Source organism: Orcinus orca, chromosome 12 (assembly GCF_937001465.1).
Source record: "Orcinus orca chromosome 12, mOrcOrc1.1, whole genome shotgun sequence".
Taxonomy (NCBI): Eukaryota; Metazoa; Chordata; class Mammalia; order Artiodactyla; family Delphinidae; genus Orcinus; species Orcinus orca.
In genome coordinates, this window is record NC_064570.1 from 82,865,790 (window position 1) to 82,888,398 (window position 22,609).

A 22,609-nucleotide genomic window follows, 5' to 3' on the forward strand; every position below is an offset into this window, starting at 1 on the left:
TATGCTTTATGCACTGTGTTAGTCTCTAGGCAGATGGACGGTTCATAGATCCGTGTTCATAAGGAATTTATGGTCTAGTGGTGTTCCAGCAAGTTAAATTATCTACCCTAGGAGGAGACTGGCAGAAACAAGCTCTACATGGCAAAAGAATTCATAAACTATAAAGAACTGGTCTTGCATGTTCACTGCATCATTATTCACAACAGCCAACATAGGGAAGCAGCCTAAGTGTCCACCAGTGGAAGAATGGATAAAGAAGATATGGAGTGCTTGCTTTGGCAGCACATGTACAAAAACTGGACTGATACAGAAGAGATTAGCATGGCCCCTATGTGAGGATGACACACAAACTTGTGAAGCGTTCCATACTTTTATGACACATTAAACAAAATGGACTTAATTGATATTTATAGGACATTCCATCCAAAAACAACAGAATACACTTTCTTCTCAAGTGCTCCTGGAACATTCTCAATAATAGATCATATCTTGGGTCACAAATCAACCCTTGGTAAATTTAAGAAAATTGAAATTGTATCAAGTATCTTTGCCAACCACAATGCTATAAGACTAGATATCAATTACAGGAAAAAATCTGTAAAATACAAATACATGGAGGCTAAACAATACACTACTAAATAACCAAGAGATCACTGAAGAAATCAAAGAGGAAATCAAAACAAACCTAGAAACAAATGACAATGAAAACACGACGACCCAAAACCTATGGGAGCAGCAAAAGCAGTTCTAAGAGGGAAGTTTACAGCAATACAATCCTACCTCAAGAAACAAGAAACATCTCAAATAAACAACCTAACCTTACACCTAAAGCAATCAGAGAAAGAAGAACAAAAATCCCCCAAAGTTAGCAGAAGGAAAGAAATCATAAAGATCAGATCAGAAATAAATGAAAAAGAAATGCAGGAAATGATAGCAAAGATCAATAAAACTAAAGGCTGTTTCTTTGAGAAGATAAAAAAATTGATAAACCACAAGTCAGACTCATCAAGAAAAAAAGGGAGAAGACTCAAATCAACAGAATTGGAAATGAAAAAAGAGAAGTAACAACCAACACTGCAGAAATACAAAGAATCATGAGAGATTACTACAAGCAACTCTATGCCAATAAAATGGACAATATGAAAGAAATCGAGAAATTCTTAGAAAAGCACAACCTTCCCAGACTGAACCAGGAAGAAATAGAAAATATAAAGAGACCGATGACAAGCACTGAAATTGAAACTGTGATTAAAAATCTTCCAACAAACAAAAGCCCAGGACCAGATGGCTTCACAGGTGAATTCTATCAAACATTTAGAGAAGAGCTAACACCTATCCTTCTCAAATTCTTCCAAAATATAGCAGAGGGAGGAACACTCCCAAACTCATTCTATGAGTCCACCATCACCCTGATACCAAAACCAGACAAAGACGTCACAAAAAAAGAAAAATACAGGCCATTTTCACTGATGAACATAGCTGCAAAAATCCTCAATAAAATACAAGCAAACAGAATCCAACAGCACATTAAAAGGATCATACCACATGATCAAGTGAGGTTTATTGCAGGAATGTAAGGATTCTTCAATATATGCAAATCAATCTATGTGATACACCATATTAACAAACTGAAGGATAAAAACCATATGGTAATCTCAATACATGCAGGAAAAGTTTTCGACAAAATTCAACACCCATTTATGATAAAAACGTTCCAGAAAGTAGGCATAGAGGAACTTACCTCAACATAATAAAGGCCATATATGACAAACCCACAGCCAACATCGTTCTCAATGGTGAAAAACTAAAACCATTTCCTCTAAAATCAGGAACAAACAAGGATGCTCACTCTCACCACTTTTATTTAACACAGTTTTGGAAATTTTAGTTACAGCAATCAGAGGAGAAAAATAAATAAAAGGAATCCAAATCAGAAAAGAAGTAAAACTGTCACTGTTTGCAGGTGACATGATACTATACATAGAGAATCTAAAGATGCTAGCAGAAAACTATTAGAGCTAATCAATGAATTTGGTAAAGTAGCAGGATACAAAATTAATACACAGAAATCTCTTGCATTCCTATACACTAATGATGCAAAATCTGAAAGAGAAATTAAGGAAACACTCCCATTTACTGTTGCAACAAAAAGAATAAAATACCTAGGAATAAACCTACCTAAGGAGACAAAAGACCTGTATGCAGAAAACTATAAGACACTGATGAAAGAAATTAAAGACGATACAAACAGATGGAGAGATATATCATGTTCTTGGGTTGCAAGAATCAACATTGTGAAAATGACTATATTACCCAAAGCAATCTACAGGTTCAATGTAATCCCTATCTAACTGCCAATGACATTTTTCACAGAACTAGAACAAAAAAACTCACAACTTGTATGGAAACACAAAAGACCCCCAATAGCCAAAGCAATCTTGAGAAAGAAAACGGAGCTGGAGGAATCAGGCTCCCTGACTTCAGACTATACTACAAAGCTACAGTAATCAAGACAGTACGGTACTGGCACAAAAACAGAAAAATAGATCAATGGAACAGGATAGAAAGCCCAGAGATAAACCCATACACACATGGTCACCTTATTTTTGATAAAGGAGGCAAGAATATACAATGGAGAAAAGACAGCCTCTTCAATAAATGGTGCTGGGAAAACTGGACAGCTACATGTAAAAGAATGAAATTAGAACATTCTCTAACACCATACACAAAAATAAACTCAAGATGGATTAAAGACCTAAAGGTAAGACTGGACACTATGAAACTCTTAGAGGAAAACATAGGAAGAACACTCTCTGACATAAATCACAGCAAGATCCTTTTTGACCCACTTCCTAGAGAAATGGAAATAAAAACAAAAACAAACAAATGGGATCTAATGAAACTTCAAAGCTTTTGCACAGCAAAGGAAAATATAAACAAGATGAAAAGACAACACTCAAAATGGGAGAACGTATTTGCAAATGAAGCAACTGACAGAGGATTAATCTCCAAAATTTACAAGAAGCTCATGCAGTTCAATATGAAAAAAACAAACAATCCAATCCAAAAATGGGCAGAAGACCTAAATCGACTTTCTCCAAAGAAGATATACAGATTGCCAACAAACACATGAAAGGATGCTCAACATCACTATTCATTAGAGAAATGAAAATCAAAACTACAGTGAGGTACCACTAGTCAGAATGGGCATCATCAAAAAATCTACAAACAGTAAATCCTGGAAAGGGTGTGGGGAAAAGGGAACCCTCTTGCACTGTTAGTGGGAATGTAAATTGATACAGCCACTATGGAGAACAGTATGGAGGTTTCTTAAAAAACTAAAAATAGAACTACCATATGACCCAGAAATCCCACTACTGGGCAGATACCCTGAAAAAACCATAATTCAAAAAGAGACATATACCACAATGTTCACTGCAGCACTATTTACAATATCCAGGTAATGGAAGCAACCTAAGTGTCCATCGACAGATGAATGGACAAAGAAGATGTGGCACATACATACAATGGAATATTACTTAGTCATAGAAAGAAACAAAGCTGAGTTATTTGTAGTGAGGTGGATGGACCTAGAGACTGTCATACAGAGTGAATTAAGTCAGAAAGAGAAAAACAAATACCATATGCTAACACATATATATGGAATCTAAAAAGAAGGGTTCTGAAGAACCTAGGGGCAGGGCAGGAATAAAGATGCAGATGCAGAGAATAGACTTGAGGACACAGGGAGGGGGAAGGGGAAGTTTGGACAAAGTGAGAGAGTGGCATGGACATATATACACTACCAAATGTAGAATAGATAGCTAGTGGGAAGCAGCCACATAGCACAGGGCAATCAGCTCAGTGCTTTGTGACCACCTAGAGGGGTGGGATAGGGAGGGTGGGAGGGAGATGCAAGAGGGGAGACATATGGGGATATATGTATATGTATAACTGATTCACTTTGTTATAAAGCAGAAACTAACACAGCATTGTAAAGCAATTATACTCCAATAAAGATGTTAAAATAAAAAATAAATTTAAAAAAGAAGATATCTAGTATTAATCACGAGAAATAACAAAATCCTGTCATTTATGACAACGTGAATGGCTCTTGAGTGCACAATACTAAGTGAAATAAGTCAGGCAGAGAAGGACAAATACTATATGGTATGACTTACATATGGAATCTAGAAAAGCCGAGCTCATGGAAACAGAGAGTACAGTGGTGGTTACTAAGGGTGGGAGGCAGGAGAAATGAAGAGATGATGGTCAAAGGGTACAAACTTCCAACTAGAAGATGAATTCCTTCCGGGGATCTATGGATAGCATTATGATTAAAGATAACAATACTGTACTACATACTTGAAAGTCTCTGAGAGGTTAGATCTGAAATGTTCTTACAACAACAAAAAGGGAATTATATGATGTGACGGAGTTGTTAGCTAACACTACAGTGGTAATCATATTGCAATGTATGTGTATCAAATCAACACACTGTACACCTTCAACTTACATGACCTTATATATCAGGTATATCCCAATAAATTGGGGGGGAAAGGACTTAGATGAGACCCATTGACTCTGTGCAAATTCAGCCACTCAGAGTAGGAGGGTACCTCAGGTTTATCCTTACATTTTTATGAAAGTCAAGTATTGTAAAGCAATAAGAATCATGGAATTATGATTAATGTGAAATTGGGATAGTAAGGCCCCTACACAGGATTAACTAAGTTCTTTGAAGATAGTCTGAAAATAAATAATTTAAACAGCATCAAATTTACACACTGAAAAAAGGTGAAAGGAGAAAGTAGCACCATTCCATTTACATTTTTATTGTGTGGCTTGTTGAGAAAGCACTAAATATAGATTGCTTGGCTTCAAGCCTGGATCAATGATTCTTGGAGCTTTTTTTTTTCTTTTTTCCTTTGGGGAAGAGGGGTTTATATCTGCTATGTGATTCACCAAAGAGCAGAAATAGACTTTGGAAGAAATTCCAAATAGTAATTCCAGTTACTATCCATTAAAGGCAAAGAAGGAACATTTTAAATGATCAGTATTATCCCTGTAGAATAAATCATTGTCTTCAACTCATGGACTACAGGATCCCCTAACAGCTTGCTTCATTTAAACGGAGGCTTTACATTTTAATAAATTACTCTAAGCTGTGGATTTTGTCATTTTGGCTTTGGGGAATGAAGTCTTTAAGTAAAACTGCGATGTGGCAAAGATACCGAAATACGTTTGACTTTCAAATAAAGGGAGAGCTCTTAGATACTTTTACTTGTGAACAGACAGGTGACAGTGAGGATAAGCAGACGTGTCTTAAATACTGATGATAAGCACACACAGTGTTCCCAGGGGCTGGCACTTTTCATAGATTGGGGGCAGCCCTGCTACAATGTCTCACTGGAAATAGAGTAACTGGATTTTTTTTAATGGAGAATGTGTCCATATGTGAACACATTGTGCTGACTCTTAACGTGTGATTTCCTTTCTCTGTAGGGAGACAGCTCTAGTATCTCTTTAGGGGGCGGGTATGAAGGAGACTTTCAAAGGCACTTGTGTCCAAATGCCATGCCAGAAGAAACACTGTTACCTTGGTTGTAATCTTGCTGTGTGGGCCCTTGCCTCACACAAATTCCTGGGCACTGGAGCACTCCTGGAGCAAAATTTTAACATTTGGAATTTGGTAGAAGCTGATACAGTATCAAGAATTTTTGGAAAAAGAAATCACACCTAATATATGAGGTTGATATATTCTGGAATAAAATATGTTCTGTAGTGCGAGCAAAGAAAGGAAGAAAGGTTAAGTTTTTTGAATACTAACCATGATTCAGCTGTTTTTTACACATTGAATTTAATACTCTTTGAGTAGTTTTTATTATATCCTCATTTTTATAACAGAGGGAAAGTAAGACGCACAGGGCTAAGTGATATGGGTCAAGTCACCCTGTGATTAAGTAGAAACTGGATTAGAAGCTACATTTGTAGTTTCAAACCTAGAAAGAACCAGACAATCCCACACTCACTTGATGGTTACAGAAAGAATTGCAATGACTGACTTCGTGTATCTGAAGATATCAGGAAAATTTTCTAACACGGCAGAGTCTACTCATGTTCAAGAATGAGAAGGCAGGAAACCACACGTAAGCAACATGAATTACAACAGCAGTCATTTCTTTTAGGATAAAGAAGAAAACAAAAATTATGGAAGTCTCCAGTTAGGTGTAAGTATCAGTACTTAATTTCCAAAAGAAATACACTATGTGGTTTAAAAAATATGCTTTCTCTTAGTATTCTCAAAGCAACATTGCCTATCAAGACTTGAATATGATGACGAAGGTGGTAATTACCATGGAACAAAAAGCACATAGCAAAATTTAATGGCAGATTTAGACGTTAACTGATATTAAGGCCTCAAACCTCAAAAACAATTTCGTGTAGTTTATGGGTCAGATTGACCTGTAGAGGATCAATTTTGACAGGAGTCAGAAATCAGAAATAGACTTATAAAGGGACAGAACATAGCTTAGGCACTGTCATGATAGAGAGAAACATGTAATTTTGAACCGGAGATTTGCAGACTGCTATGCACTTTTCATAAAACATGGCGAAAAATCCAGTTTGAAAATTGCAATTTAGGAATACCATCTTCACTGACAAATAACTCAAATTTGAAGGCAAGAATTATAAAGTTTGGTTTGTTTCAAATTCACGTCAGTCAAGACATAAGCAAACAGTCATTAATATGAGGATGTCAAGAAGGAAATGATCCCAGAAACATTGTGTTAGCCTTTTCCCTTCAGTGCTGAATCAAGTCATATTTACTGCCTGTAAAATATGTTAAGGCAGAACCTGGTGCAAAGTCTAAGTAGAAATAATAATAAACAAAATGTGTCTTAGTGGGCTTGTAGTAAATGTTTTAATGCCATTTCTAAGCTTCAGTCTTCAGGATTGAGATTGGGAAGAGGCATCTCAGTTTCTAACCTCCTTTCCAGTTTGTAAAGGTATGAGGCAGATGGTTTGGGGCATACCATGAGTGACTTGGGATGATTCCGTGTGATAACTACATTTGGACCTCAGAGATTGCTGGAACATTAATGAACGGCCATTATGGTGCCTAAACCCAATTTCAGAGGGAGACACATTTGGATATTTTATCTCTTAGCACGAAACATAATTACTATCTAATTAGTGATAAATTAGGTATTTTTATTAGACAGTGTTTGTAAAGCACCTTACTATAATGTACATTACTGGGTATGAAGAGCTCAAAATTATACAGTCAACATTCAGCTATGGGTGGACATGAAACTCCTTTCTGTATTTATTTTAGAATTGTTCTTGGTTTTCTTCAACATGGTCCCAGTCTCAGTCAGTACTGATTTGATAAATGTTCTCCAGCCCTACAGTTTTCTCAGTAACTTCCAGATTAGAACTTAGTGTCCTTTGGGTAAATACAGTCATATTCAAACATTTCCATGACCTCTTTTCCCTTTCAACACTCTTCCCAAACTCCCTTTCCTCCTACTCTCAAACCTGACTTAAATCTGTGTCAGAAAAGACCAAAGAATATTTGCACAGAAGGAGCCTGTGAACAAATTCGTGACAGGCTATGACTCCGGTTTGGGTCACTTCTCTGTTGGTCAGTCCTCACCTTGTCTGTCCAATGAATACATCCAGCTTCAGACTCCATGGGTGGCCTGTTTGATGGTTTGGGGGAATCCAGCTAAGTGACCATCTACGGTCTCCTGATCTCATGCATCTTCCTGAAAAACAGTCACCTCTAATGCACAGTCTATCCCCCTGCCTTCACAGGGTCTTCTGCCTCACTGGGTGGGACGTGGGAGTCCCTTCCTTGGTCATCTTCAGGCCCATTAAAAATTACAGAATTCCCATCCTGTTCATTTTGACTTTGCAGGAACCTGAGGGAAGAGTGATTTTTGACCTTTCCTTTAATTAATTAATTATTTTTTTAATAGATATTTATTGGAGTATAATTGCTTCACAGTACCATGTTAGTTTCTGTTGCACAACAAATCCAATCAGCCATATACATACACATGTCCCCATATCCCCTCCCTCTTGTGTCTCCCTCCCATCCTCCCTATCCCACCCCTCTAGGTCATCGCAAAACACAGAGCAGATCTCCCTGTGCTATGCAGCTGCTTCCCACCAGCCAACTATTTTACAATCGGTAGTGTATGTATGTCGATGCTACTCTCACTTCACCCCAGCTTCACCCTCCCAGCCCATGTCCTCAAGTCCATTCTCTATGTCTACCTCTTTATTCCTGCCCTGCAACTAGGTTTATCAGTACCATTTTTTTTTTTTTAGATACCATATATATGCGTTAGCATATGATATTTGTTTTCTCTTTCTGACTTACTTTACTCTGTATGACAGACTCTAGGTCCATCCACCTCACTACAAAAAACTCAATTTCGTTTCTTTTTATGGCTAATATTCCATTGTATATATGTGCCACATTTTCTTTATCCATTCATCTATCGATGGACATTTAGGTTGCTTCCATGTCCTGGCTATTCTAAATAGTGCTGCAATGAACACTGGGGTGCATGTGTCTTTTTGAATTATGGTTTCCTCAGGGTATATGCCCAGTAGTGGGATTTCTGGGTCATATGGTAATTCTATTTTTAGTTTTTTAAGGAATCTCCATACTGTTCTCCATAGTGGTTGTATCACCTAATTTATTTTACAACTCTCTAATCTCTCTACAGCCCTTTGATGGTGTTGAAGAGTGGAGTAATAAGAAACAAGGTACATCCTAGCCAGGGAACTGGGTGCTAATCCCCCTTGTGAGTTGAAATCCTGAAATGTGGGAGGGAGACACATCCACAGGTGGGAACGGGGAAGACTAATGACCTCGCTTCTTCTCCCCACACACTGTCCTCAAAAGTTCCTCTCCTCCCTCCAGCCTCTGACCCAATCTCACCTCGCTACACTCATCCCTAGTATCTTCCTGAAGGCAAACTCCAGTGAATCCACTTGGCCTCATGTTCACCTGGGGAAGAAGAGAGTCTGGTCCGAGGGTATTAAGGTTCTTTAATTTAGGAGCTGAAGAGTTAACCACTATGGTTGTCAGCTTGGAGATCCCACTACGTAATCCGGCAAGCTCATCTTAGGGTTGAAAGGGTCAATCTCTAAAGGAAGAGAAGGAAGGGAAGTTCTTGATGATATGGCCTCCCTGTGTTAAAAACTACTATGTTAGCCCTTAGACCTAAGCCACTCAAAATCCATAGTCAGAAATATGAGCTGGGGAGTGCAAACTAAAAGATGTGGACTTGACTTGTGTTCCCAAATGTGGGACAGAGCACAAGCTTTTCATCGCTTTGCTGCTTCCCCAATTCACTGAAATGACATCAAATATATTTTTAAGATAAGTCCCAAGGTCCAAGTAGAAATTTTGAGACCCTGGATGCAGATGGAATGAGACTGGAAGAGAAACCAGAGTAGAGCCAACTTCCTTCAAGGTGAGAGGTGAGCATTGTTGTTTTCAAAGAAGCGCTGGAGAACTTTCAGAGTCACTAAAGGAATTAAATGAAGAAGAGTTAGTCAGGTGCCCTCCTTCTGTTTAGATGCACATAGACTAATTGAGTTAAAGCTTGAGAAGTCTCCAAAGAAAGTGCTTGATCTGTCTGGGGAGGGCTCCAAATATCGATTTGGGAGCTGAAGAAAGAATCAGAGTGGAGGATAGGGGGAATCTAGACTCCCACAAACAATACGGAAGAAGGGCTCACACAAGGGAAGGCAGCGCTGTCCAAGAGGGAAGTTAAACTGGGAATTGCTTGGTCTGCCTGCTTGTTCCCTGCCCATGTGCCCTCAGAGGAAGCCTGCCTTCTACAGACCTCTGCCTGGTAATGCAGACCTTGCAAGGAGCCCTTGCAGCCAAAGGGAGACTACCCATGGGATTCTCCCATGTCAGATGTACAGATACAAACAAAACACAAACAAACTATGTATTTCGTCCACTAATATGGACTGACAACTGAACATCTCAAGGCTTCTGAAGAAAACCAATGGCAAAAAGAAAAATACCAGGAAGTAGATAGAGAATGGCAGACTCTAGAGGAAATAGAAACAATTAGGGGAAGAAAATAATTTCACATTTTTCTAATTGTTATCCTCAGGGAGATTTGATAGCATATTGCATACATGGACAAAGAATAGGCTGTTCTGTAGAAAGAATGAGTCAAAAAGTGAGAAAACATCCTTGGAAATTGAAATTATAATTGCCTTAAATTAAAAAAAAAAAATCAAAAGAACTACTCAATGATAGAGTGAAGATACTGAATGCTGAATTAGTGACCTGGAAGATAAAGAGCTAACATTAGTTTTTCATTTGCTATGAACTCATTTACCCCACATAACATTCCTACAAGGTAGGTACCATTGTTATTACCCTCATTTTATGGATGGAGACTCACAGACAACACAGAGATTCAGTAATTAGCCAAAGGTCATACAGCAAGTAAGTGGCAAGGACAAAATTCTAACTGTGGCAGTCTGTAGTGTAGAAAAAGATAAATATATGGAAATTAAAGGGAGAAAAATTAAGAGATGTGGGAAGATCTAGAAAATCCATCATCCTTCTTATAGGAATGTTAGAAAGGATGAGGAAATAATCTAAGAAATAATAGAAGAAATTTTCATGGTGTTGAAGAAAGATTAGAATCTAGAGCTACATGAAAACAACTTTTGGAAAAAAAGAAAAAAAAACCCACTTGGACACAAATGCTATGTAAAATACAAAGATGATTAGAAATACTAAACATTATGGAGAGTTTAAACTATCATCTATGAAAAAACACAAACCAGAGTCCCATGCAATGCTACGTGGTGGGGGTCAGTGGTGACTCCAAAGTTTGTAGGGAGGATGACTTAATCCCAGAAGCTTATTTCTAGGCAAGCTCTCAATCAAATGAAAATGCAAAAGGAAGAGATCTTTGGATGGAAGCCAGATCACGTAAGTCCTCTGCCCCAACTCTCCAGTTTCTATTTCATGCCAAGTAATTCAGTCCTGACAAAGGCCCACAAGGCTTTCTATATTTTGCATCTTGTTGTCTCCATCTCTGAAATTGCTGTCACTCCTCTCTGGTCATACTGGCCACCTTGCTGATCCTAGATGTGCTCCAACTCCAGGCCTTTGCAGCCCCTCTTCTGACGAATCTCTTCCCCAAATATCCACCCAGCTCACTCCTTCACACCCATGAGGTTTAGACTCAGTTGTCACCTGAGGGACTCCTTCCTTAGGAACTCTATGTAGAATTCCCTTCCTCTCAGCTCCCCATTATCTATAGCCTTCTCCCTGTTTTATCTTTCTTCATAGTGTTTATGACATAGCCTGTGTAGCATATTCTGTAATTTGCTGATCGTATTTATTGTTTGCCTCCTTCCACTGGAATATAACTTCCAGATGTGTGTCTATTTAGTGCACCGTTGTATCTCAGGCATCCAGAACAGTACCAGACACACAGAAGATCTTCAACATACTTTTGGTGAATGAATGTTGAACACTCTGCAAGAATATGATTAGAGAATTTCAGAGGTAGGAAATAAAAGTTTCCAAAACAGGCAGATGAGTATTGACTTAAATTGTACTTATGTGAGACAAGACTTTTAAAATCTACCTTATTATTTAATCCTGTTATATTACCTTCACTCTCTACTGAATGTAAAAAAATACAAAATGGTAGTTAATTTTTAATTTCCCAGCCTAGTGATGTTCATCTATGCTCTGAAAATGTATTCATTTCTATGTAGACCATAATAGCTCCTCAATCAGAAACCTAGAATAAGGAAGACTACCATGACTAACTATTAGGTGACACTTGGAAATCAAAATGGCAGAACCAAGCTGGTTTCAAACATACGTATATAGTTTTGCTAAACCGCTGCCATGGCAAAAATATGTTAGTGACTTCGAATATAAAAACTCATGCTGTGTAACAAGTTCTTTAAAACTTAAAACATTCTTTGCCACCACATAGACTTGGTTTTAACGAATAGCTTGAGTTTTTTTTCTTATAACAAAATGAAAGAATAATTGAGTTTTCCTGGAAACATGGTTCCAAGACTACATCTCCCCTTATTTTTAGCTTACTTGCAGAATTCTGTAAACCCAGACACATCATACTCTACATTTTCTAGAAAAGTGGAAAAATGAACCTAAAGATTGCAAACCAAATTTAAACAGATGCTAAAAGATAACTGCATACACGTAGAGAAGCAAATTCATATTGAAACAGGTTTTTCTATTTTGTAGTAAAAATACAGACTTCTCTTTTCTTTCTATATCCAAGGGAGGTAAAGAAATTATTTAATTCAAACAATTATTCCTTCTACCAAGTCACAAAAGTAGCATCATCAATCTCACATTTGCTTAGCAGTCATCTTTACCTGCATGTTGAAGGTCTAGCGAAAGTTCAAGAAAAACTCTGATCTTCCATGTAACGTTTATTACTTCTTCTTGAAAGCAAAAGGATATTAGAAAAAAGTGTTATCCTCCCCACCCCCAGCCTCCTGTCTCCTCTTCCTAATTCTTACAAAGTGAACAGGTTTTATCTGTTTTATCTGGTTCCTCACATCAATCTGGCGGCACAGGTATTACTGTCTACCCTTTAAAGGTATAGAAATTAAGTCTCAGGTGGAGGGATCATCTTGCCCCAGTCAGGCAGGATTTGAATCCAGGTCTTCTAACTTCAGAACCCATAGTGTTCCCATGGTCCCTGTCGATGACACACAACGTTTCTCAAACTTGAGTGAGCATTAGAACCACCTGGAGGTCTGGCCAAAGCACAGACTGCTGGGCCCCATGGTTAGAGTTTCTTATGGAGAAGGTCTAGCATGGGGTCCAAGGGTATACATCTCTAACATGTTCCCAGGTGATGGTGATCCTGCTGGTCCAGGGACCACACTTTGAGAAGCACTGCAGTAAACAAATACATACCCTCCAACCTTTTGGGTTCAGAACTCCTGTTCCCTTCCCACAAACCTCGTCCATGAGTCGTTTCCTCCATCTCACTTAATGGCAACTCCATTCCTCCACAGCTCAGACCAATGTCTCTGAAGTCTTTCTTGAATCCCCTACAGCTTTCATACTGTGAATCCAATCTTGCAAACATCTTACGGCCTCTACTGTGACCATCCTGATAGAGACACCAGCATCTCTCACCCAGATCACTGAAACAGACTCACATTTGACCTTTCTGCTAATATGCTCCCTCACCTACAGCTTGTGGTAAACACAGTAGCTACAGAAAGGTACATTTAAAATGTAACTTTATGTCATTCTTCTGCTCAAACCCTGACATGACTCGTGTCCTCAGAGCCAAATCCCAAGTCCTTGTAATGGCCTGGAAGGCCCTGCACCATGTGGCCTTCAGAGCTCTCCAAAGTAACCTCTTGTTAGTCTCCCCCCTCACAGCACTCCAACCGCTCCAGACTCCTTTCTGTTCCTTGGGCAAGCCTGGCACTCTTCTATTTTATGCCTTTTACCTACCCCAGCTGACCCCTCTGGTTGGCAGGCTCTGTCTCCAGAGGGTCACGGGAATACATTTTCTCACTTCCTTTGTCTTTGCTCCAATCTCCCATCTCCAATGAGGGATATGCTGGCCACACCCCTCCCCCAATCCCCACCCACATCCTTTTGCTCTACATTTTATTTTTCCCATAGCACATATTACCTTCTATAACATGATTTGCTTATGTATTATGTTTCTTGTTTATAGCCTGTCTACCCATGTTAGAATAGTTGCTCTGAGAGGACAGAAATCTTCTTGTGTTTTGCTCACTTCTGTGTTCCAAATCCCTACTACGGTCTCACACACAGCAGGGACAAATAAATACTGTTGAATGAATGAGTGAGTAATTATTCCTATTCACTTAACATTTCATCAGACTGATAAGTTCCATGCTAACAATATGCTCTAGAATCAGCCACTCATCAATAATTCTCTCTGAAATAACTTTTTAGCTCAGTGAGACAAAGAAATTAAAATTATCAATAATTTCTGACTTCTGTGTAAGTCAGTAGTTTTCTATGACAGTGATTAACTGGCAAAAAGCCATTTATATGGTGGCATGTGAACTCAAAATACTGTTAATAACAAATGTCAGCTTTGAGAAATCTGTAATCTAGAGTATCAGGATATGTCCATTACAACGGCAGCTCTAATTCTTTTTGAGTAGAATAAAATATGGACAAATTAGGGGGGCTTCCCTGGTGGCGCAGTGGTTGAGAGTCCGCCTGCTGATGCAGGGGACATGGGTTCGTGCCCCGGTCTGGAAAGATCCCATATGCCGTGGAGCGGCTAGGCCCGTGAGCCGTGGCCGCTGAACCTGCCCGTCTGGAGCCTGTGCTCCGCAACGGGAGAGGCCACAACAGTGAGAGGCCCGCATACCGAAAAAAAAAAAAAAAATATGGACAAATTAGAGCTTAATTCATATTATATTCTTTTAGCGCATATTTAACATATACTCTTCATTTCAAGGGAAAAACAATATTTAGAATATTGTCACCAAAAATACAGTATTCTTATAGATAGACCAAATATAAATTTGGTTATTAAGTACTAATTAATCACTTTCAAAACTTTATATGGTAATATATTCCCATTTAAAATAAGTATATGTATATACTAAGGCATATTTTTTTTGATAAAACAGTGGCCTATTCATGGGTTTCTGGTACCAATCAGATATTGAGAACATCTGGGACTGTGGTTTGACTCCCTAAAAAACTATTCCAACCTCCAGTCTGGTGTGACACCTTCTGCTGCAGAGGCTGGGAATCTGAAATGGAACATGTCCTAGAGGCCCTGCAGCCAGGGCTGAATGTCACTTAGTTTTCATCAACCACATGCACTCACATGAGGGCTGAAGTTAGAACTGAGCTGAACAAGAAGAGCAGCGGGTGCCAGGCATGCATCCCACGGTGCAGATTGGTGTCTGACTTTCTTTCCTGTAGGCAGCTTCTTGATGATAGTAGGAGTGTCACTTATCCAGGTGGCTGGCTAAGTTCTGTGTTGAGGCTTTCAGGGTCTCTTCTAGAAACTGAGCCCAGGGGATTCAGTAAGCCATTTAATACCACATGCTAACCTTGGAAAAGCAAATTGTTTCCTGGTAGTTCGACCAGAACAGAATCCCAGGTCTGGTACCTAGTCATCAATGCATGAGTTCGAACAAGCTTCTGGTCTCCAAAAGGGTGAACGATACCAGAATTACACCATATCTGGAGGCATCTCAATGCTCATGTAGTTTAGCCGTTTCATTTTACAGGTAATGAAACTGGGAGCCAACTGCTTTCTCAGTTTGATTGATGATAGAGCCACAGCTAGACGTCAGGTGCCCCTGACTACCTGTTCAAAGTAATTCTTGCTATAATCCCGTAGACTTGGGCCTAAGTGGTCATTACACTGTTACTTCTGTGACTTTGTAAAACACATGTATTGGTAAAAGAGTCAGAAAACAGGAAAGGGAAATCTGGATGCTGCAATCAGACAATGCTGTTATCTTCACGTTTCAAGAAAGTCATTCTAGAAATGGATGATACAGCTTTGAACTGAGGACATCAGCAATTCCTAAAACAGGCAGCAGTGAAGGGAAAGGATGCTCTTTGGAGGCCATTGCATAATAAGCTCCCGAACTTAATTTAAACCTAATTCAATAAAACACATCATACTCAGACACAAGAAGACAAGACGATAGTTACAGGGCATTGAAAATTTGTCTTGGGTTTAAAACCTTCTGCCTTAAGGCTCAAGATAATATAAAATTTAAAAACAAACTGTCCTTGATTCATCACCCTTATTTCTGAACTTGAGATAATTACATTTTAATGTTTACTCCTGAAATATTACCTATTGCCTGTGAGAGTTTGGCTTACTGTAATATGGCTGTGATATTACTTATTAAGGGGTGATGATTTAGATGACACAAGTATATCTTTTTCTCTTCCTGCCTTTTAAAGACAGAAAAAAAATTAATTTATGCCTGGTGGCTTGAGAATCACCAAAACCTCAGGAATGTGTATTCTGTTGGAATAACATACTTTGTACTTTATCCGGGGATTATACATTTCAACAGTAGTAGAGAATATAAATATAATGGAGTTCTATGCAGCCCTACCAACAGCTGTAGAAATATACTTATTGACATGGAATTATATTAATGATACAATAAATGAAAAAGCGGGCATAAAACTGTATATAAAGCATAAACCCATTTTTGCAACTATATTCTCGTTATATCCAGAGCCAGATATATATTAACATCCTGGCTAAATTAAAAAAGGTTTAAGAATGTTTACCAACAGAGATGATGGGATTACAGGTACTTTTTTTGTCTATACTTTTTTCCAGTTTCTTTCAGACACTATATATTGGCTTTTGTAATAAAATCATGGTAGACGATGTATCCCGAAGGCTTTGATTTATGAAGTCAGCACAGCCCAACTGGAGGGAAGGGGCATCCAGCAAGCAGACCACTGGCCAAGGTCCAGGACTGCAGTTCTGTGCCCCTTGAAGCACTAATGAAGCCCGCACACCAGCCAGGCACATTAGCACTCCTGGCATGCCTGCTGTCGCAATGTGCTCTCAGAGCTCGGTCCCAGGCCATGAGCCACCTGCCTGAGGATGGTCCATTTGTTATTGAAAGTTGTCTTCTGAAAACCATATATATGTATACTTTTTGCTCTGGCAATGAAGTTTGTTTGTTTATTTTATTGGACTATAGTTGATTTACAATGTTTTGTTAGTTTCTGCTGTTTAGCAAAGTGAATCAGTTATGCATATACATATATCCCCTGTTTTCTTAGATTATTTTCCATATAGGTCATTACAGAGTACTGAGTGGGGTTCCCTGTGCTATACAGTAGGTCCTTATTAGTTATCTATTTTATATATAGTAGTGTGTATCCGTCAATCCCAGTCTCCCAATTTATCCCTCCCCACCCTGTTAACCCTTGGTAACCAGAAGTTTCTTTTCTACATCTGTGACTCTATTTCTGTTTTGTAAATAATTCATTTATATCATTTTTTTAGATTCCACATATAAGTGATATCATATGGTATTTGTCTGTCCCTGTCTGACTTACTTCACTCAGTGTGACAATCTCTAGGTCCACCCGTGTCGCTGCAAATGGCATTATACCTTTATCTCACTCTAGCTGTGTTACCCTTAAAGAAGACACAGCTGTTGTTGGATACTATAGCTTTCAGGATCTCCACCTTCTTCATACCACCTGGGACAAAAAATTGCCTTCAGTTTTCATTGTAATCAGTGAAAATAAGCATCCACAATCCCCGATTTTTCCTGTTCCCTCCTACAGCTTACATGGGTCTCATCAAAGAAAACACAGCCCTGGCCAGTCAGTCCTCTGCCTGCCCCTCCATCAGGGCCTGCCCTTATTCCCCCCAACACCTGAAGTCTCTCTCTCTCTCTCAGTAGGATATATATATATATATATTCTGTTTTTCTGGAGAATCCTGACTGACACGCCCACACCCACTTTGACTTCGATGTAATAAGAGTTGGGTAATATTCAAGGATTTTGGAGCAAGAGAAAGAAGGGGGAAAGCTTGGTCTTGTCTTGCACGAGTCCATCACTTTTCCAGGCCTTGGATTCTTTATCAGTAAAATGATGATAATAGTACTCACCTAAGGGTTCTTGTAAGAATGAAAAGTGAAGCACTTAGGACAGTGCCTGGGACAGGGTGAGTACTCAGGGTTAGTGGCTTAAAGGAAAAAGAAAAGATGAAAGCCATGTTGAGATGCTATGGGTATGGTCCATTTTTTTTCTCCCAAAATGTCATTGTTTGGGTCCTTCATTGTCCTAGGCACCAGAAGTTCTGCAGAAATGCTAGTATTACACTGGGGACATAAGAGAGCAAGTAATGCAAATCTCTGTTTTAAGATGCACTTGAAAGAGAGCTTCCTTGCTCTGTAAATTCTAATACCCAGGCTGACTCAGGGGACATGATTAATGTCTGTCTAAATCAGACCTAAAGTAATAGTCATTCAATTATTTGGTACTGCAAAGCATTATTAGGAAAAGTCATAAAGATAAAAATTATACCCACTGCACCTCACAAGAAGTCTTTGAATAAATCACTTAGCTGAAGCAAAATAATTGACTGATGGCCTCAATCATGTAAGTTTATCCTCTCATTTTCATGCCAGGAAACGTTCCAACAAATAATATAAACTTCAGAACAAGGTAATATGTAAACATATTTAGTCATTTTGTATAAATATTTACAATCTATTGAAGTAAAAATTTGCTTTCTCATTTAATTTACCAAGAATTTAAAAGAAACTGGAATTACGCATTCTATTGTGGTTACTAGTTATAACTTTCTTTTATTTTAGTTTTTTTAGAACTTGAATTTCTGTTAATTTGTAAAATCACGTAAGAATTAGAAAAAGTATTTCTCTGGGGAGTAACTGGAGGGGTGTGTGTGTGTGTGTGTGTGTGTGTGTGAAATTTATGTGCATAATACACATAAAACACACATAGATATGTATAAGATGAATATTTGATGGTATTAATGTTTTAGATACGTGGAAAATTGTGCATGAGGTGCATACTTAAATTGTTTCTAGTACTCTCATCTCTATAGTATTAGAGTCCTAGAAAGTTTTAGCCAGAGGCTACACTTCTCAGCCTTTATTGCTACCTGGTGGGACACATGGTTTTGAGTAAGTGTTGGTCAATGGGACGTGAGTGGAAGCAATGTGACCAGCTACCACATCACATTCTATAAAGGAAAGTGATCACCCTTTACCCCTTTTCTTTTCCCTTTCTGCTATTCTGCTGGGTTCAATGGAGCCTCTGCCTTTGATCCAGAGATAGAAGCCAAGCAGAAGTCGATAAAGTAGTACCATCTGGGAAGGGGGTGGTCCTCAGGTGAACTTGTGGACTGAGGCACTTCCCTTCTCTGGCTGGCCTGCCTGCCCACCTATGGACTCTTATGAACAGACAGGGTAACTTCTTCCTTGTTTGAACCCCTGCATTTTTAGGTCTGTTTGTTATAGTAAGTTACTCTATGTCTTAAATATCACAGGGCCCATTTGTAATCAGGTGATGACAGTGCCCAAATGATGAGATCACTTCTGCCTGTGAGAGGACCTCAAACCACTGGGATCTATAACGGATTACTTCATGGCCCCTGAAAGTGACCCAGATGCCAACACATACCCAATAGACTACCCAGCTGGAAAAGAACTCTTTCATTCTTTCTATCAATGGTATCACAGACAGGTCTTTGAACCTGATGGCTCATATGTGCTCAATGGTTCTGTTTCTTCTGCTTTTCACAAGTCTGAAGTGAAATGACATTTTCACTAAAAATATTTTATTGCGGCAGTCACAATTATCTTGGTTCATGTCATAGAAAACCCAACCCAAACTGAGTAAACAATTAGACAAACATGTTGAGTTGTTTAGCTGAAGAATCCAGTGTTAGTGTGAAGTTCAGGTATGGCTTGAGTCAGAAGGACTCCACGATGTCACCAAGGATATACTCATATTCCTTCCTTTTTTCCATGCTGTTTCCCCATAGTTTTATCCTAATGCTGATTCCCCAAGGTCACAAGATGGTTGTAGGCAGCAACCAGGGCTTCATACTGTCTCATTCAGGCCACAGAAAAGGGAGACAGTTGTTGCAGAAGAAGCCATGAGCTGTGGTTTTTATGGATGGCCCTAGGTCAGGTGCCCACCCCACATCCATCAGGTGACCTTGATTTAGGTTAGATGCCATTGCTTTGGATAGGAATAAGGTCAAACTTACACAAAAACCTATGGTTTTATATGGAGAAATGAGTGGTCCTCCTAAGGACAACTGTGATATTCTTCCCAGAAGGAATGGGATTACCTGCTGGGCAGCAAAACAGCACTTAATATATTTCAACCCCGGTGTATCTGGCAGGTCCCAAAGTGACTGTAATGTGCTTAAGTGAGATACGATTCTAATAATGTTTGTGTGGGGAGCATCCTATTTGTCGATAAAAGTCTCTTTACACTATAATATTATTTCATGAAAAACTAAAGCAACAAGAAGGAACCAAATCCATTTGATATTTTGAATAATGATAAAAAACATAACACATTTTCAAGAAAAATTTCCTAGATGTATCTTATTTTTGTGAGGTTGAATGTTCCCACAAATGCAAAGTTTAATCATGCATGTTCCACTGAGAAGCTGAAGAGCAAGATTTCAAAATGTTCACTTGTATGTAAACTGATGATAACAAATATCCACATGAGGAAGGTTGTTAATTTTCCTGCTTTCTCTCTACACCCCTGGTACTATCAACAGCCTGAAAGTTAGGTACTAAATGTTTATCGTTTACCACTTTAGATAAGGTTTGTATCATTCTACAAAATAAATGGGATTTAAAACTTATTGTTAATTTTAAAGCAACTTATCTTCTACCACTTTAATAAGAAAAAGGAAAAAAAGATAAGGATGAAACTTGTTCCAAGAGAAAAGTTTGGGACTTGATTACATACGCAGTATTAAAATAAATTCTACAACAATCAATGAGATTTCATCAAGACAAGATGCTTTTAAACTTCTTTATAGTAAGTTCTGTCTTTCTATAGCAATTTCCTCTCTAAAGTATGATGACTTAACAACAAGGTCCTACTTAGCACAGGGAACTATATTCAATATTCTGTAACAAACCATAATAGAAAAGAATATAGAAGAGGAAAATGTGTGTGTGTGTGTGTGTGTATACATACATATATATATATATATAACTGAGTCACTTTGCAGTACAGCAGAAGTTAACACAACATTGTAAATCAGCTATATGTCAATAAAATTAAAGAAAATTATGATGAAATTTTTTTCCCATTTTCAACACAGAGTGACTTGGCAATCATAAATCGTTCACTACTGTTAGGGATATTTTGTCCCAAATATGGTCTTATTCCATTTTTAACTCAATACATGGAATATTTTAATCTCATTGTTAAACATGGGAGTTATTCCAGAGTTAATACCACAGCCTAAAAACAGGAGCAACAGTTCATATAATTTAAAAAAAAAAGAAGGCAATCATAGTATCACTGTGCCATTTCCATTTTGAAAGCATCATGGCTATTAGTTATAAACAACAGTGACAATGACACCTTAAAACAGCAGAAATCACTCAATACCGTTTGCACAGGCAGGGAATTGGCCTTAGAAACTAGACTTGCTACACTAAAGCCAGCAAACAGTAGTTAATCTCACCCCACTGAGTCACCAAAACAGAGCTCTGACAAGCTACTGACCACCACCTCCAATACAGGGAGTTGGGGCAGGGGCCCTGCCGTCAGACAATCTGCAATGGAGCCCAACTCTTCCCTTGCTAGTTGGACAAGTCACTGAACCCCTGGAAAGCTCCATTTTCTCTTCTGTTAAGGCTAATAACACCTACCTCACAATTTGAGTTAGATAATGAATGTGAAGCCCCGTAGCATGCTTTCTGGTAATCAACATTACCTATTACTATTATTACTATTCTTTTTTTTTTTTTTTTGCGGTACGCGGGCCTCTCACTGTTGTGGCCTCTCCCGTTGCAGAGCACAGGCTCCGGACGTGCAGGCTCAGCGGCCACGGCTCACGGGCCCAGCCGCTCCGCGGCATGTGGGATCCTCTCGGACCCGGGCACGAACCCGTGTCCCCTGCATCGGCAGGCGGACTCTCCACCACTGCGCCACCAGGGAAGCCCTATTATTACTATTTTTATTCATCACTTTTATTGAGTTACATGATGTCTAGCAGAACCAGATAATGAAGCACAAAAGAATGCGAGGGTCTGGGGTGGGTGGGGCTGGGAGACCATATCGATTCTGAACCTCTCACTGGCCCTTGGTCACTGATCTTGGAAGCATATCCAAACAGTAGGCAGCAGTAAAAGAACTTCTACATCCCTCTTTAAAGTACAAAACGACACTTCTTCCCCATTTATTTCACTAATGAGATACAGTTTCAGAAGAAATACAACGTTGGCTAAAATATGTCATCCAACTGGCTCTCACTTTGTGTATGCTAAGAGAAACGGAATCCCAGAATCTTACAGGCCACTGTGGTGGGTAGTTTTTACGAAAGCATAGATGGGATAAGGTCACCCTCTAATTGAATGCCCTCCAGTGGCTTTCTATTGCCCTTGAACATGGCCAAACAGGAGACGCCTGAGACACTCTCTGTTGCTTCGTAATGACCAACACTGCCCCCTCCCATCACATTTGCCCTTTACTGAGCTTCCCAGCTCAGAATATGTAAGTTAAGTGATTACCTACAAATGAGGCCCAGTTTCTTCCCCGCCCACCTGCCCCACAAGATCACTCGCATTTCAGATCCCCGAGGGCACCAAACCCTTTCCCCGCCTGAAGTCCTCTCAGCACTCCTCCAGATATCTCCCCCAGTTGACTCTTATCTGTCATCAGACCTCAGTTTGATTTTCTGTCCTCAAAAAGGCCTTGGATTTGCCTAAACTGAATTCTGATCTCCACTCCATTCTCCTCTTTCCTAGGATCTTGTCTTTGCTATCCCTGCCCTTATCCCAATCTCCCATCTCTCTCGCCAGTTAC

The 22,609-nt window shown here is 39.1% G+C and overlaps 1 protein-coding gene and 1 non-coding gene across 4 annotated transcripts in view; one reads left to right on the plus strand and one right to left on the minus strand.

The window, feature by feature from the left end:
• Positions 1-22,609, minus strand: part of ADGRB3 (adhesion G protein-coupled receptor B3) — a 793,577-nt gene that overhangs the window by 258,164 nt on the left and 512,804 nt on the right. The window lies entirely within an intron of this gene.
• LOC117201455 (U6 spliceosomal RNA) lies at positions 267-373 on the plus strand. Its single transcript, XR_004483473.1, has one exon. It is a non-coding gene; the product is annotated as a U6 spliceosomal RNA (small nuclear RNA).